The sequence below is a fragment of the Cyrtonyx montezumae genome, unplaced genomic scaffold, assembly GCF_038088225.1.
Source record: "Cyrtonyx montezumae isolate F1298 unplaced genomic scaffold, pur_monq_1.0 scaffold_13, whole genome shotgun sequence".
Classification (NCBI taxonomy): Eukaryota; Metazoa; Chordata; class Aves; order Galliformes; family Odontophoridae; genus Cyrtonyx; species Cyrtonyx montezumae.
In genome coordinates this window covers 30616438-30633441 of record NW_027071859.1, presented here as the reverse complement: position 1 = coordinate 30633441, position 17004 = coordinate 30616438, and positions in this window count along the sequence as shown.

The window sequence follows — 17004 nt, the reverse complement described above, 5'->3', positions numbered from 1 at the left end:
TCTGGCTCCAACAAGAGCATACTGAGAGATATTCGAGGTTAGGTTTGACTATATATCCTTTGCTGCACTTTGAAAAGTAAGAATTATATCTCACATGTTGGCAAATATTTGAAAGAGTTGAAAGTCAAATCTTCTCTCCCTGTCAGCACGCTGGAAACTGCACAAAGTTCATAACAACTCAAACTTTATGGGCAGGACTTGGGAAGAGTCTTGCCCTCCAATTCTGGGTCATTTGGTACCATTTAAAAGAAAACAGAGAAAGGAGGGAGAGACAGTGCATTGTGAGAATGCATGTGTAGATGCACATCATGTCTGGACACGTGAATTAAACCAGCCTGAGAGATTAGCAGTTCCGTGGGGAAAAAAATCACATTGAGTTTCTGCAGTGCTGCTGTTCTGAGTCCATCTCTTCCCGCATTGTTTTCTTAGGTCTATTTATGATATATTTGATTATTCCTGGCTTGAGTCTCATTTTGATGTTGAATACAATGGCCTTACTAACTGTGCATTTCTGTAGGCATGGTCATGAGTGCAATACTTCTGTTTCTGACTATGCAGGTTTCTCCTTCTCAAAATCTGTGTACGTGAGATGCTGCCAGCTCTGCTAAAGTCATTGCTTATTCCAAGGCTCCACAGGGTTGTGTATGTGTACAAATGTTTCTGCTATACACTGAACTGAAATTGCATTTATAATTATTTGCTGACATTTCCAAAGCTCTTGGACCAACCATATAATTATTTGATGCCATGTAAGTGATACCATTTTACTTACCCTCATCTCTAGTGGTGGCAGTTGTTGGATACTTTTAGCACTTTGCTCAGTGTAAAATAACTGAAACAAATTCTGTGTGTATATGCACACACACACACATATAGTATGTGTGTATACGTGTGTATATCTATATACATATACATGAGTTCTTAGCAGGTTCTTTCAGGGTGTGAAGTAAAGGATATTTCTCTGACATGAGCTTGGCAGGAACTAATAGCATGGTTACTACAACTTGAGCACTGAAAAGAAGCAGTTTTCATTGATCTAGAGATCCAGTATCAGTCTTGTGTACATGGATAGTATTTGTAAGTCATTTTAGACACTGAGTGACAGGCACTGAGCTGTTTCTCCCAGCACATGAAATTGAGGTAGCAGTTGTAGATTCTGAGGGGGGAACCTCAGCTCAGAGGTCTGCTGTCTTCCAGTGGGAAGCAGTGTGAGTAACCTGCTCCAGGTAAGTCTCTAAAGTCACTGCTATCAAATGCTTTAAGAGAACCCTTAATAAATAAATAAAAGTTTACCTATAGATCCAAAAGCATGGGCTATTTGAGTATACGACCATAACCTACTTCCAGCTCCAGATCAAGAGGAAAAGATGAAGGCAAAATGAAAATACTGCACATTTTTTCAGGTTAATCTTGTTTCTTTAGAGTAAGCATTTGACATCCAGGTGCTGGGGAGACAGGTAAGAAAGGAGTAAACAACTGTTGTGCTCAAAGACCTCACTCTTAAAAATGTTCTTGAGCACGCTTGCTGTCCTTTAAAAACTTGGGTAAAATTGTTCATGGTGCATACAATTAAGCCTTGCTTCATGTCAGCGCGGTAGTCCTCATGTGCAAACAGTATTTAAATCCAATTTGTTTCACTTGAAAGTGAAGAGAATGGGGAGGTCATGAAGTTTCTGGATAGGGCGCTCAGCTTTGACAGCACAGGCTCTTCTGACAATTCAGCACTTGGAGCAAGTCACCGCCATGACATTTCAGCGTGCTGTGCTCTGACAGGTCTCCCTTTTGCTAGTGTAAGCAGTCAGAGCTCCAGAAACCAGGGTGGCTCCTGTATACATCACCAGTGTGTTTAACCCTAAGGAACAGAAAAAATACTTGCTTTCTGCCAATATCCCGTGAGGATGAGGGAAATATATGGGTCAGGATGCTGCTTTTGCATAAGGTGTTAATGCTTTTGTAAACAACGAAAATAAACATTACTTTTTTTCATGCTGTTCTGAGTTTGATTTTATTCATTCCACAGAATGTTCTGTCCCACCTTTGAATTAAATGCTGATTTCGAAGCGCTGTGTTGCATTGGTGGCATCTATCAGGTAGAACGAAGGTTCAAGAGACATTTTTCTGGTACATCCCTTCTCTTTTAAAGTGTGGAGACTCTCTACCTTTGGATGTCTCCCTGAAATGATAGTGTACTGGCTCTGCAGTCCTTTGGCAGAACTAACTGAAAGTAGGATGTCCTACGTGTCTCCCGGGGTATATTCTGCCCATGCAGCCCATATATCAGCCTCACTTGTGGTCCATGTGCTCTTTCCAATCAAGGAGGAGCAAAAGGTTGGACAGAAGACGCCTCTCCTGTGCTCCCAGCAGCACGTGGTGCTGGGCCCCTGCTCCGGGTGTGCAGGAGAGGTGGGGAATGTTCAGCATGGTGCAGGGTGGGAGCAAAGCCTGAATACACACGTATAATGATTCTTGCTGTGAGGCCTCAGTCAGTCATCTGTTTTAAGAAGGTGGTGGTGAGACTGCATCCACCTTAAGGCTACCAGTCCTTTGGTCTTAGAAGTGTTAAGACGCTGGAGTACAACAGAAAGCTGTGTGGTCTAGCTTTTGCTGGACACTGTGCTGTGCTAGTGCCAGGCCTCTCATCCCACAGAGTATCAAGTGCTTTTGACAGGAGATGTAACTCACAAGTACATGTTTCTGTGTATGTTCCTTCACAGCTCATCCCTAACTACCATCTCCATAAGCAAGCTTATAATACTGAGTTGCACCCATGTTGCACTCCTGGCACCAAAATGGCAATAGACACTGTGTGCTGGGTAGTGGAGAATCAAGTCTGCCACCATAGCAGAATGTGGTGTGGTCAATTATTTCTTACATCATTTGCAGCTGTTGCTTCAACTCACTGTTTGCATCCTCCCAGAAAATGCACACAGCATACAGAGCAGGACTTGTTCATTAGGTGATTAACATAGGCTGATAGTAACACTCTATCCAGGTATCTTTCCCATAATATTTCTTCCCGACTAGTAATTATAATAAGCATGTGTGTATGTTAGATTCATCAGATGACTCAAAAGAACAGACTGGACCCCTTGTTTTTCGTGTTAGGTTTTTTTTTACAGTGTCATTTGCTTCCAGGAAATGTTGGTAGGGGAAGGGTTGTGTTACCTGCTTGCTTGCTCAGCTCCCATCATCAGAGCAATCACGACATTCCTGGATGCAAACCAAGCACTGCAAGGCACTTCTCAAGGCACTGCTTTCTATCTATGGAGCAGTGCCTTTCTCTGCCTTTTCATGCTTAAGATTTTGAAGTGAACACCTACATACACACATCCAGTGATCACCTCATGTGTCAGTGGCATCCCATTGGGACTGATTATCAAGAGGATTGCCAAGAGGATTGATGGACAAGATTGTGGCTGCACCCATCACTGTGATGCCAGTTATCCAGGGCCTGACTGAGGCATGCTGACTGGATGGCATTAAAACAGCCATTTCTGACAGATAAAGAGGATATTTGAAGAAAAATAGCAATTTGGCTTTCAGTTCAGTATGTGGGAACTGATAGAATCTGCTATGGAGTCACTGCTGCCTGTTAAATCCTGATCGAACAGGTTTCAGCCTGTTGTATGGAAGGAAATCTTTGGTTCTTCAAGTGACTCCAAGATGTGCACTGCTTGTCCTTAACTTTGGAGCGTTTTGGTGAGAGGAAACCAGACCAGTGCCAAAATTGACTTTAGGGGGACAAAAGCTTGGGGCTGTGCAGTGCAGTGCTGGCTCCTCTGGTTCTTGCCCTTACCTTTGAGATCTGCAGGGGCTTAATGACTCTTGTACAGCTGTTGTCTAGCTGTTACTGCCATACATCTATTATTTATGGACACCGTAGAAACATATGAGTGATATATTTATGCATAAATAAATTTTGAAGTATTTTTGCTTTCTGTCTTACATTACTGGCCCATGTCCTGCTGCCAGTCTGAAGTCCCTTTTAAACACTTCTAAAACTATGGGTCCAGGACAAAGAGCAAGTGGTAGACACTTCTGACAAGTCCAGGATGTCAGTAGATGGGAACATCAGTCACTGGAATAAACAGAACAAACAGAAGGGGAGGCTGCAGTCTCTAACCACAAATGCTTGTAGTGGGAAATAATAGTTCCTCTGGAGCCTCTGATCAGTCTGGAGCCTCTGATGGTCTTTTTCAGAGTTCCCAAGTACCTTCTTAACAGCAGCACAGCACTTGGTGAAGATGAAAATTGCAAGGCAACTGCTAAAGTAGTACATGCAGTACTGCCTACTTCCTTTTTTGCAAGTATCTTCAGGTCAGGCACTCACTGAAGTCATTCCAAAGTGGTGTAGGTTTCACAGCAGGATCTTGTGGTAGTTGTGAGTGAGCCAAACACTACGGTCCCAGAAGTCTTTGGGCCTATCAGGAATTTTGTTCCAGTTCTGCCCGCCCTCAGAAAGTGAGGCTCTATGTAGTAACCTGTACTGGAAGCTCTCCTTTTCCCACTTAGGTGTCCTCCTTACTCCTCCCACTTATGTGTGCCCCTGCACTGCTCCTACATGGCTGCATCTCCTTGGATCAAGGACACTGTGTGTGTTCAGGAGCTGATTTCTTGCTGTGCGCTGTCACTGGGGTGTTTGAGCTGACTTATCCAACAGCCTGAAATGCCTCCCAGCAGCTGTGTGTTCATATACAATGCTTTTGAAGCATCACGCAAAATTGGATGTTCTAGTTACAGTGAGATACAGACATTTTCAGTGTGCTGTAGGGATCAACTCTCATTATTTCCTGTCTCAAAATAATAATAATAAACTCCAAGGAGAAACTCCAGTTTTGTATTCTATAATACAAACGACATGCGATGTGTACTCCTAACCAGAGCTTCACGCAGAGTTATTTTTTCCTTGCTTTCTGGCATTTTCAAGGTGATGGACGTGACTGTCCTCTACTCTGCCCTTCTGAGGGCCCATCTGGAATGCTGTGTCCAAGCCTGGGTCCCCAGCATAAGAAGGATGTGAAGCTGTCAGAGTGGGTCCAGAGGAGGGTCACAAGGATGTTCAGAGAGCTAGAGCAACTCTGTTAGGAGGAAAGGCTGAGGGAGTCACATTTGTTTAACTTGGAGAAGCGAAGGCTCCAAGGAGACTTCATTGCATCCTTCCAGTGCTTAAAGGGAGCTTATAAGCAGGAGAAGGACCGATTTTTTACATGGTCTAAGAGTGATAGAATAAGGGGGAATGGCTTTATGATTTCTAGTTAGGAGAAATTTAGATTAGTTATACGAAGAAAGTTCTTTGCTCATAGGATGCTGAGGCCCTGGCACAGGCTGTCCAGAGAGCTGAGTTCCCCATCCCTGGAAGCACCCAAGGCCAGGTTCGATGGACCCCAGGCAGCCTGAGCTGGTGGGGGGCAGCCCTGCCCACAGCAGGGAGCTAGAACTGGGTGAGTTGAAGGTCCTTTCCATAGCAAACCATTCTGTCATTCTATGATGATTCAATGTTCTCATTAAATACGCTTCTGATAAGTGCTCAGGTAGGAGTTTACATGTACATTAAATGAAAGGAATCGTCTTATTTGTAAGGTGTTTTGGATGGTATTTTAGTAGGGCTGAGGCCTACAATGCAGTCTGAATATTTGAGCCAGAATTTCAGCTCTTGACGTTGTAAATATGGCAGCAAAACAAACATTTGTCTTTAGCCCGTGAATCCATACAAGCCCAGCAGAGTTGCTCTTGCGTCCAGCAGAAGGTAAAATTATTATACATCACAAAAACCTTAGATCTCAACCCTTTTCTAAACGATGGCGTGCTTATTGCCAATCTCATCCTTAGGCCTACTTTAGTTTTCATAGAATCATTAAGTTTGGAAAAGACCTCTAAGATCACCTAGTCCAACTGTTGGCCCATTCCCACCGTGCTCACTGTGTCCTTCAGTGCCACATGCACACGGTTCTTGAACACCTCCAGGGTCAGTGACTCCACCATCTCCCTGGGCAGCCTGTACCAATGCCACACCACTCCTTCTGAGAAGAAATTTTTCGCAATATACAATCGTTTTGTGACTTTTTGGATCAATTGGACTGCTATTTAAATAAGTAAATATATTAAAATATGAACCGAATGTCTTCTACAGGCAGTTTCATAGGGAAGGAGAAAATCCCAACAGCTCAAGACTGTGTCCTCTTGCAAAACATCTTCTGGGTGGCACTTGAATTTTGCAAGTTTAATACAACCAGCAAACTATTAACAGATTGCCCTGTATGGGGCCTGACATGATTTAGTGGTGATGGAGTTACACCCAGCTTGAAGGTATATGTCACTGAGGTGTTTCCTTAGGAAAATCTGGAGCCTTTCCCAGCTGCTGAAATTCTCCTAGGAGTAGGTTTATAACGTCCTGGCAGCAACAGGGTGGGCATCACTGCAGCCCCACCTCCACAGCTTGAAATATTTAACTGATGGGCATTCAGAAAGAGACTATTGCTGTGTCCACGTATCAACAAAACCAAATGTTTTCAGCTTCTATTTCAGGAGATTTTCTGCACTGGTGGAAGATCCCTTTCAGGTGCTTCACTTTGTACATTTTTTTTATTTTATTTTTTGTACTTTTTTCACTTTATGGGAAGTAAGACCGAAAGATGAGTCCTATATCGTTTCTGGAGAGGCTGCATTCTGTGAAACAGCAGAAGCAGTGTGTGTTTTCCAGCAACTACAGGCAGGGATGAGTGGAACAAACAAGTTTGGTGAAGACAGTGTAGTCATGCCCTAACCATAGCGTTATCCCTCCTGGCAGCACCATAAAGTAAGGAGATTATTCATTAAACAATAAGAAGCAGTGCAGATAATCTGTGTTAGTGTTAGCTCTTCATTAATTTTTATTCTAATAAAAAAAAAAAAAAAGAAGTTTCCAAAGTGGTTGACATACTCAGAAACAAGACTGGCAAGAACTTGAGCAGAGTTGGTTCTGCCCTTTTATCCTGTTCCCTGTGTGACTCACACTCTTACTCCATTAGCAGGTACTGCTCCTTGAGAAAAGACCCAGTCAGTTCCAGCAGCGTTAAACAGGAATTTCTCTGAATGCTGGAAGCAAACCCCAAAGCCCATCACCTTGTTCCTTTTTGTTCCACGTCCCTCTACACTCCCTCTGCCTCATTTGCTTCCCTGCTCCCTGCACACCCACACAGGGAAGGGTTTGACAGTTGTGCAGAAGAGCTGCCCAAGCACAGCTGAGCAGTGGGGCAGAACCAGGCCTGGTCCTGGTGTCACACAGGTCCCTTGCTGCAGGCCTGCACCGGGCCTGCTGACAGGAGCCTTATCTGCTCCGCCATCCTTCTCATGTTCTAGTTCTGCCTTGCTCCATCAGTGACTCAGGCTATTAAATGGGCGTCATGTTTTATTGCAAACCCCAGGTGATTAATTACATGCTGTTAGGCAAAAAAATGCGGGGCAGATGTGGAGGGGGGGATGATGCAATGGGAGCACAAACAGAGAAGTTGTCACTTCTGGAAAGAAAGAAGAAAGGAGGAAAGAGCTGTGAGTTTAACGAGAGAAGTTCTCCAGTGACCTGAGGTACCCGTGTTAAATAAAAAAAAAGATCATGCTTTCTGGGAAAGGTTCTTCTGAAGAGTGAGGTAAGGCTGAGGGCCTGGACACAGGGTGCCCGTGGCTAATGTGGTGTGGGCCTGGACACAGGGGTGCCCGTGGCTAATGTGGTAACTTTGCAGCCTACCTTTGCAGCAGAATTCTATCTTTGCATTCCAGTTGGAGAACAGCCTAAGTGCTGAGGAAAGACAGCAGTCTCCATGGGCCAGGTGTCCCTCATGTCACAGGAGGATGTAGAAACAGCCCTTCACAGGACACAGGCAGCAAGGAAGCTGGCTGGACTACAGTGCACTGTGCTGGCAGGGGGCTGACATCCCACTGCCAGCCTGGCTGCTCAAGTTCCTTTTAAACCCTCTTCAAACTGTGGGTCCAGGACAAAGTGCAAGTGGTAGACACTTCTGACAAGTCCAGCATGTCAGTAGATGGGAACATGAGTCATTGGAACAGCCTTGTGCAAAAGAAGGTGGAAAGTGTCGGGTGAAAATTAACTTTGGGTGGTAGCTCGTTCACTCTCTTTGAAGTGCTGGCGAAGCCAGTGTATTTTTTGCTACAGATGTTTATGCCTGAGATTGTGCAGAAATGAACACTGTTGCTTGTCCTATAAAAGAGACAGCTATCCATGACTGAAGCTGGCACATTCCTTCTCTGTGAAACTCAACAAAGCCTGCTGAGTAAGCAAAAAGGCAAGCACTATTCTTCCATCCACCAAGTTCTCTCTTTCCCACCACTCAGACCTAGACCCATGGGCTCTCTGGGGAGGCCACACAAAAATCTCATGTTTTAGATGAATACTCCCAAAACGTGCCAGAAAAGCCAGGGCTATGTGTCCGCCAGGAACCAATTCATTAGAAAACCTCTTCCAGCCTTAGCTGATGATAGTTGGAAGTCTGCCTGCAGTTCCATGTTGTCTTGTAGGTGTCTTGGCCAAAATACAGCCAAAAATTATACAGAATTAGTGAATCCGGGGTGACCCTTCACATTTAAAACAGCAGTGATAGCACTGCCTACTCCTACTTGAGGAGCTTGAGACTGCTTGTTTCAGTACCTTTGGGCAGTAACACTACAATGTGGCCTTAATGGAGAAACTTCAAAGCACCTAGAAACCCTCAGATTAGAGAATATACAAGTTGTACATGCAAAGGGCAGAATCTGATGGATTTCCCAGCAACTCCACTGTACAGAGGTGGAGGAGGAGTGGTACAGAAAACCCAGTATCTCTATTATGCTGTTAGAAAGAGGCAGGATGCTATATTCGGAGGGAATGATATAAATAACATATTAGATCAATGATAAGTGAAGATATTAAAATATGTATCACATAAATATTAAGTCTTGCTACATACCCAGAAGACCTGGAAGATCTGCCTGCAGATAATTGGCCTACTTATCTTCATTGTGAACACATTCTGGTGTACAAGAGGGAAATTCCCAAAGCTTTACAAAGTGTTAACATTAGGCTGCTGTTAAAAGGGCACGAGGATGAGCTCGGTAGTTCTAAGACATTTAGTCTGACCTCCACCCAAAGCAAAGTGCTGAGAGAGCTGAGAGAGCAGCCAAGCTGGTGGCACCTCTGCGGGACGTGTTGGGGCAGAAAACACGGGATGGGCAGAGGAGAAGGGAAAAGTCAGAAACAAGGGAGGACACACCAAAGTCTGAAGTGGAGGAGAAGGAGGCAGGGAGGATGAAGAGCTCCAAGTGCTGCAGACCCCCACCGCAAGCTGGGGAGGAACTCCCCAGGGCAGGGCTGCCACACCACCTTGGGGAGGAGGGAGAGTAGTCAGACCTGGTGGAGTGAAGGTGAGCCTAGGAAATTGGGAGGAAAGTTGCTATTGTAATGTTTGTTTCTCGCTACCCAAATCTATTTTAGTTGGCAACAAATGGAATTATTTTTGCCCAGGTCAAGCCTGCATTCCCTGTGATAGTAACTTGTAAGCGGTCTTTGTGTTGACATAAGTGCTCCCCTTCCTGAGGAGGGGAAGGGAGGGGGAGACTGGGAGGATTGTGGCCCATCACTTACACATGGGAAAAGGAGAGTTGAAATGTATTGCAAATACATTAATAGCTAATTATTAAATTAATAATAACACTAGTTAATTAATACATTCACTCATAAATCATTAAATCCATTAATGAATGCGTAGATAAATGGATAGATGCATTAGTGGCTAAATACAAGAGGTGATTAATAAATCTAATTGATAACAGGTGAGGAGGATCTGTCCTGCTCCTCCCAGTGCTCCCCACTGTGGTTCCCAGTGTGGTCCCAGAAACCACAGGCCAGGGCTCAGTGCCAGCCCAGGCTCCTCCTGGCAATGAATGCTTCTGGCAGATTGATTTTGCCTTGCAGGTATTTTTGCCCTTGTGCGTTGCCACATCCACCAGTTAAAAAAAAAAAAAAAAAAAAAAAAAAAAAAACCGAGCAGTTTCTCTCTAAAGTATTGAAGTATTGCTGTTTCATCTTGTTTGCCCTTCATATGTGATTTCGCTAAAGAGCAGAAGCTCTTATCTTTGCAACTTCTAGTCTGTGCTGTGCTTACTGTAATCCATCCTCTGCGTATCCTAACTAGAGATACACGGCTTTTCCGAGAGCTGCTGCTGCCTCCCGAGGCCAACGAGAGCTATTTTCCCCAAACATCCACTAGAGGGTACTCAACGACCTTCCAGTGAAGGCGGATTTTGCCATCGAGCGACTGCAAGAGGAGAAAGAGCTTGAGAAAATAAAATGTCCCTGCCCGGTGCATGAACAATAGCAGGGAACGACACAGGAACACCAGCAGGATTTCGGCTGGAAGAAGCGCTGGGCTATCTGAAGTCCAGCATGTACCACAACCCCAATCTGCAGGGTGGAAACGGGACTTTTCCCATTGGGGTTCTGGTGGGCCTGCCCCCAGAGTGGGAGCGTGAGCCTGGGTTTGCTGTCCATCTGTTCCTGCTCCTGCTGTCCGACCTGCAAGAGAAGCTTTGGGGTGAACCCGGTGTCAGCCAGCTTGACACTGCTGTGGTTTTCTGAGAAGTGCTGGCCACTGAGACAGTCGGTATTGAGGTATAAATAGCTGTCTCACCGGTGATGGCTGTTCTATGTGTGATGTATATTTACTGTGCTAATCGCTCGTGACTGTTGTAAATGCGTGGCAGATGAACGTCCTTTGTAGGTGGGCTGGAAAACAAAGCAATTTTAACATGCAGCTAAGGCACGAACATCCATGGGGGCCTTGTAAACCTGAAGGATTTCCTAGTCATGAATTTCCATTCATATTGTTATTCGAGGCTTTTATTTCCCCATTAAATGCTACAAAGGACATGTAAAATGCTACAAATGGTCTTGAAAATGCTGTCCCTGCAAAAATACACCATTCGTCTTTTGACTTCTGCTTTCAAAAAATCAATAATAAGCATCTTATTTCAGGGTTGAAAGAGAAGATTTTTACTACCCAGTGGGACATCTGAGTTATTGACCTTGAACACTAATCAGTATGTTTGAATGTTCTCGCCAGGTTTAGAGCAGAGGCTCTAAAAAAATAAAACCCAATCTAATTAAATCAGCAGGGGGCACGATTTCTTCAAAATATCACAGGATTACCAGAGCCGTGCACTGGATTTTCTTTCTGTTATGCAGCACAGGGCTGCTCACCAATACTGTTTTGAAAGATCTAATGGGATTTTTCTCAGTTAGACTGTTTGGTCCAATGCCTTAAACTCAGGTGCCACTGTAGGACCTGCTCTGGGATCCTGGACAACCTCTGGGGGCACTGATTTGAAGCATGAAGAAGTCCATGGTCATGTCTGCCCGTGGCAGTGAGCCCTGATACCACCACCAGCAGTTCTGGTGCAGGATGGGAAGATTGACAGCACCCCCAAAATTTTTTTAACAATAAGTAAAGAGAGATACAGAAGTGGGATGAAAACGGGCTGGCATTCAACATATAAGGGAACAGGTGCCTCTTTCAGAGTCAGCAAAACAATCAGGGGGTTAATCCAGCAGCATAGGAACTGCCACAATGGAGGGAATCCTGTGGAGGACCAGAGGAGGTCCACCCAGCTCAGAGGACAGGGGGCAGCACCGCTGGATGGAAAACATCTCAGGAGAGGGCATGCTGAGGCATCTTGCCTCCCTCCAGAGATAGGGCAGTAGGGTGGAAGGATTTCCTGAGGCTGGATCCAGTCCAGGGCGCCTTCTAAATGCAAGTGGGCTTATTCAAGAAAAGGTCTCAGGACTGTACCAAGGAAGCAAGAAAACATTTTGGGTCACTACCCTCCCACCAGAGATTAGATATGGCTTGCTTTCTTGTACCTTTTGGTCCTGATTGTTCTTGGAAGTTTGTCTTTAAATGGAATGGAATGTCCTGACCAGTCCTGAACACAGCAATGGGGGATGCTGGAAAATATGTTATTGACCCCACCTGCTGGCTTTATGTATGGAGGGGATGAATTCCTGAAAATTTTAATTCTCCTCATTTTTAATGAATGCTCTCTTATTAATCGCTGTGAAATGGGTTTACCCATTCTCAGTGCATGGGTTATATCTCTATCAGAGCCTCCTCTGAGGAATGCACCATTGGAGGAACACATTAGAGGACTGGAGATATTTTTAAAAATAACCAGTGCTGATTATGAGCATGGACAAGAGAGCACTATAAGTACTCACTGCTTGCTGTTAGAAGATGTGGCTCACCTTAAGGTGAGCTTTGCAAACTGAAAATGCTGGCACTGAAGATCATCCAGTAGCTTCTCTAAAGACTTTACTTTTTTCCATGTTTAGCCTGTTCCAAGTTATGTCCAATTAAAAATGTCCTCCTGAAATACACCTGCAGACTGGGTTCAAAACTAGAGGAAAGTTACGGTCAAGGGTAACTGTGGAGGAAAGGAGTTTATCCCGTTTCAGTTTGTGACAATGCAACATTTGTGCTTCTCTAACACAACACCTGGATGAACGTGCCCTTCCTTTGCCGCTTACTGGCACCCCTGGCTGCTTTGCATGGTTTTCACCTATAGAACAGGCAGCACAAAGGCAGTGTATGTGCTGAAGGTGTGCTTTGAGGTGGGGAGGAGTCAGGTCTGACTGCCCCCAGGGCTCTGGAGCCGTGAGGAAGGCGAAGTTTCTTTAGTACTTTCAGTGTGTTGCCTTAAGAACATGATCCAAAGGCTCAAGCCACTTCCTTTTCAGTTTCTTTCATAAGCTCCACCTCAGGTTCTTGGAAAGTTCACATTCACGTTCTGTCTTTGATCATTAGAGACGGGGATTTTGTCCTTGGCATCAGTGACAGCATGTAGATGTGGGGGCTGGATTGTCTGTGTTTGCTTTGTCTTGCTATGAAATGTTACAATTAAGACACAACTGGGTAAGTAAATCAAACTTTGGAACACAGTATAACTGTAAATGTGTATTTTATCATGGATTATAAAACAGCATGTTCTTTACATAAATAATTACACAGTGATTTTTGTTTCAACCATATCCCCTGTCTTCCCTTCAGCATACTCATCTAGGCTTCCAATTAGCTATCTTTGATCCAGGCCTTGTAACTTTCATGCACATTTCCCTGCTCCCAGCTTCTTGATACAGAAAGTAAACTGGTAACAGAACAGTTTGGGCTTCACTTCTCAGGTCCGATGACAACATGACATTTCAGTTTGCACTGAGATTATACCAGAAGGAGAACGGCACTCTAAAGCAGACTTCCCAGAAGATGGGGAACCTCAGCTTTGCTGGTTCCCCAGGGAGTATGCAGGTGTGGATTAAGGGGCCACACAGCTTTCTCTGTTCGTCTCAGTAAATCATGCACCCTCAAATGGTTGCATGTTAATATGGCTGTCAGTTGCAGGAAAACTTAACAATGCTTTTAAAAAGAGCTATTAAAAGCTGGAAAAAAAATAAAAACAATAACAACAACAAAAAAACCAAATAAATAAATAGAACAGAATAGAATGATTATTTTCCATGTGAAATATTTTCCAAGCATATTTAATGAAAAGGCATAGGTGATGGGACCCAGGTGATGGGTTGCAAATTTCTCTTTCTGCACTGGATCCAGCCTCCTCTGCGTACACACAGATCTCCTGCACCCACGCACATGCCAAGGATATCCTTGATGTGAACATGAAGTTCTCTTTGTCTCTGGCCCAAGCTCAAGAGCTGCAAATCATACAGAGGGCTACTTGTGCCTTTCCACAGTCCCTCTGAGGGACCCTCCTTGTAGGCAGACTGACTACAGCCGAACTGCTCTTCTGAGGATAACCATAAGCCTTTGTATACCTCCACCCCAGGGTGAAACTTTGAAGGCTTTTCCCTGTGCTTCCTTGTTTTCTGCCCATTTTCTGGAGCCCATCTATTTCTGCTTCGTATGGTTTAAGATAGAGTGACTAAAAATGCCCCAAATATTCAAAATGCACAAAGACCACTGATTTAAGTGGATTTATATCACTTCCCTTCTGTGTTTTTCTGGGAATGCCAAAATCAGAACCTTCTGTTGGATTATAGACCCGGAGGTTGTCAATCTCTTCTCCCAAATGTTTAACTGAGAGACAAGCAAGGGAACAGAACAGCTCAAATTATTTCTTTTAAAGCTTATTTTCTCATACGAGAAACAGCCAATTTCCCCCATTATCTTGTTTCCCAATAGCCTATTTTTTGCCATGTTCTCCCAGAGTTCCCCTAGTCCAGGAAACACTGATCTACCTTAAAAAAAAATGCTGTTCTCTGCAAACTGTTACCTCAGTGGTTTGTAATTTTAAGCTCTATAAATGTGCTTTAAAATGGATGGTATATTTGCTTTTTTTTTTTCCAGCCTCCCATTTCAGTGCTGGCTTTTGCTAAGAGCTTGATCTTTTTGTTTTGTTTTGTTTTGTTTTGTTTTGGTTGGATTGATCTTCCTTTGGTAAAAAGCTGAAGAAATCTCTTTTCTGCAATCCCTGCTCTTTAGCCAAAGCATAAGTGATTGGTGATGAGCATGGGTTAATACAAATATTCTTGAAAATCTCTTTGACTTGTAATGTACAAACCATTTCCCATTTTACTATTTATTTTGAAAAATTTAGTGGTCTTGTCTGTTGTTTTTTTCAGTGTGTCAATATGCTTCCTAATAAATGTTAGGTTCAGGCTGCTCATCATGTAAAATGTTTGTGAACTTAAGACCTGGGAGTGAGAGGCATGTTTGCAGACCTGCCTGAGTTCATTTTTGGCGTATGCATATGCATAGATATGTGCTTCATAACTCTGCTGCCCTCCAGAAAGGGACACCACATCCAGACTGTCCCCTGGGAGAGGCAGGGCTATCTGGGCCTTCTCCCAGCACTGTCCCTGCTATTAGGCCCGTGTTCCACAGGCCCACTGAGCATACTTCAGACCTGAAGCGCACACCCCTCTTTCAGCGTGGAATGAATTTGGTTTTGGAGACCAGCAGGAGAGCCCCATCCCCTCTGATACATTTGGTCCCATTTTTTTAAAATGCCTGCCTGCTCATCCAGCAATCCCCTTCTCATACACACCCATTTCTGAAGCAAAACTAGTGATACTGCGGCAGGGATGGGTTTCTTGATTTACTAGATGATGTCATCATATTGATGTATGAACAGCCAGGAATGCATCTGTCTTGATTTACTCATTACAGATGGGCAACACTCTTTGTTTTCCAACTTCTCAGCAATGTGGGCTGTTAATTGAAATGTATGGCTCTCTCAAGTACTATTTTAATTGCATTTCAATTCCAACTTAAAAGGCCAACAAATAACAAAATTGGGTATTATGTACACTTTGAAATGCTGAGACACATAGGGGGAACATACAGCTCCTGAAATCAATTTATTCTCCCACACTGTCCAATTCCTTGGAGTGCCATTTGCTTGATAAATAGGTATTTTTTGTCTGTAAAAATCAACAGTTTTAATATTGTTTTTCAGCAGAGTTTCTTTGTGGTTTGAGAGAGTTCTTCAGCCTCTCTTCTACATGCTGCTGGCATCAGAGCGCACTATTTGATCCTGTTCATCATTACATTGCCTAACCCCCACCTTCTCTCCTGCCTATTCCTCCTCCCACACAGCCTCTCCTGCCTATTCCTCTCTGCCCCCTTTCCCCTTATTATTCCTCATCCAGCATGCCACTCTTGCAAGGCAATGAGAGGTGAGCCTGGGATGTCATGGCCACCTCACATACCCTCCTCTGCAAGGGTCCCTGTCCGCCATCTTGTCTCGTTCTGCTCAGCATTTATCAGCAGTGCTTTGAACTTTCCCTTCTCAGTCAACATCATGGTTTGCTCTTGTGTGCTTGTGCAGCTGCATCCTGCTCCTGAACACCACGAACTCCATCAGAAGCATCTGTCATCTGTATTTCTTCCCACGCTTTTCTTCTTAGCAGGAAAATAAAAAGTCAGAAGAAATCTGTGGGCCCAAAAGTTCCCATTAATGCTCTTGTCAGAGGTAATGAAAAAAATGTATTTTCTGAAATGAAGAAATAGTTTTTCAAACCAAAGCCTACCTTGGCTGCTGGATACCCCTGGTCACTTGTCAGGTGGTTGGTGCATAACCTGAGGCAAGACACAGCTGCTATGAAAGCTGGTCATGTTTCAGATTAATCTCTTGTGAAGTAAGTTCTCAGTGTCCCTTTCTCATTTCCAAAATGTTACTGAGAGTATTTCATGGCTTCAGAAAGGGACAGTGGTTGACAGAGAGTTTAAGAGGATTGAAAGCTACAGAGGATGCAGATAGAAAGGCAGACTAAAGTCACTATATGTACATATATTTGCAGGAGACATACTTGTGTCAGAAGGCATGATTTCATATTCTGTTCTCACACTCATGTCTTCCAGTAACTTTTTACATGTGCAGAGTATAGCATAAGTCTACCCATTGATATCACATTCATATATATTAAAACTAGAGTTCTTAAATCATCATTGCAGAGGAAATGCTTTTCTTTGCAAACGGTTAGCCTGAAAGTGGACCATTTGGATGCAGTTCACTTCTCTCTCTCATAAATTTTATAGTACTCTGAGGAATATATAGATTAGTCCTGTGTTTAAGAGTGCAGCTGGCATCAGAAAAGGATGAGCAGATGAAGAGAGACCATTGACTTTGACAAGAAGAGTCTGCATTATTCACATGTGAGCAGTTGAAATGGGCTGTGTTTGATGCCTGCTCCAATATCCCATTACTGAATGTCAGACATATTTATCACATACAAACTGGGAGGTTAGTAGATTTCATGCCAAGACCCTGAAATTCTCACTCTGAGACTTCTCATTTTCTGAGAGAGTATTACCATTCTGGCAGATCCAATTATTAAATTAAAAAAAAATAATAATCCAATTTCAACAGATGCTTCTTTAACTTACATTATATCATAATTTTGCTCCCTATTTCACCTCTCATTTCATAATATTTAATTCAGTATGACACCTGTATCATATGTTCAAC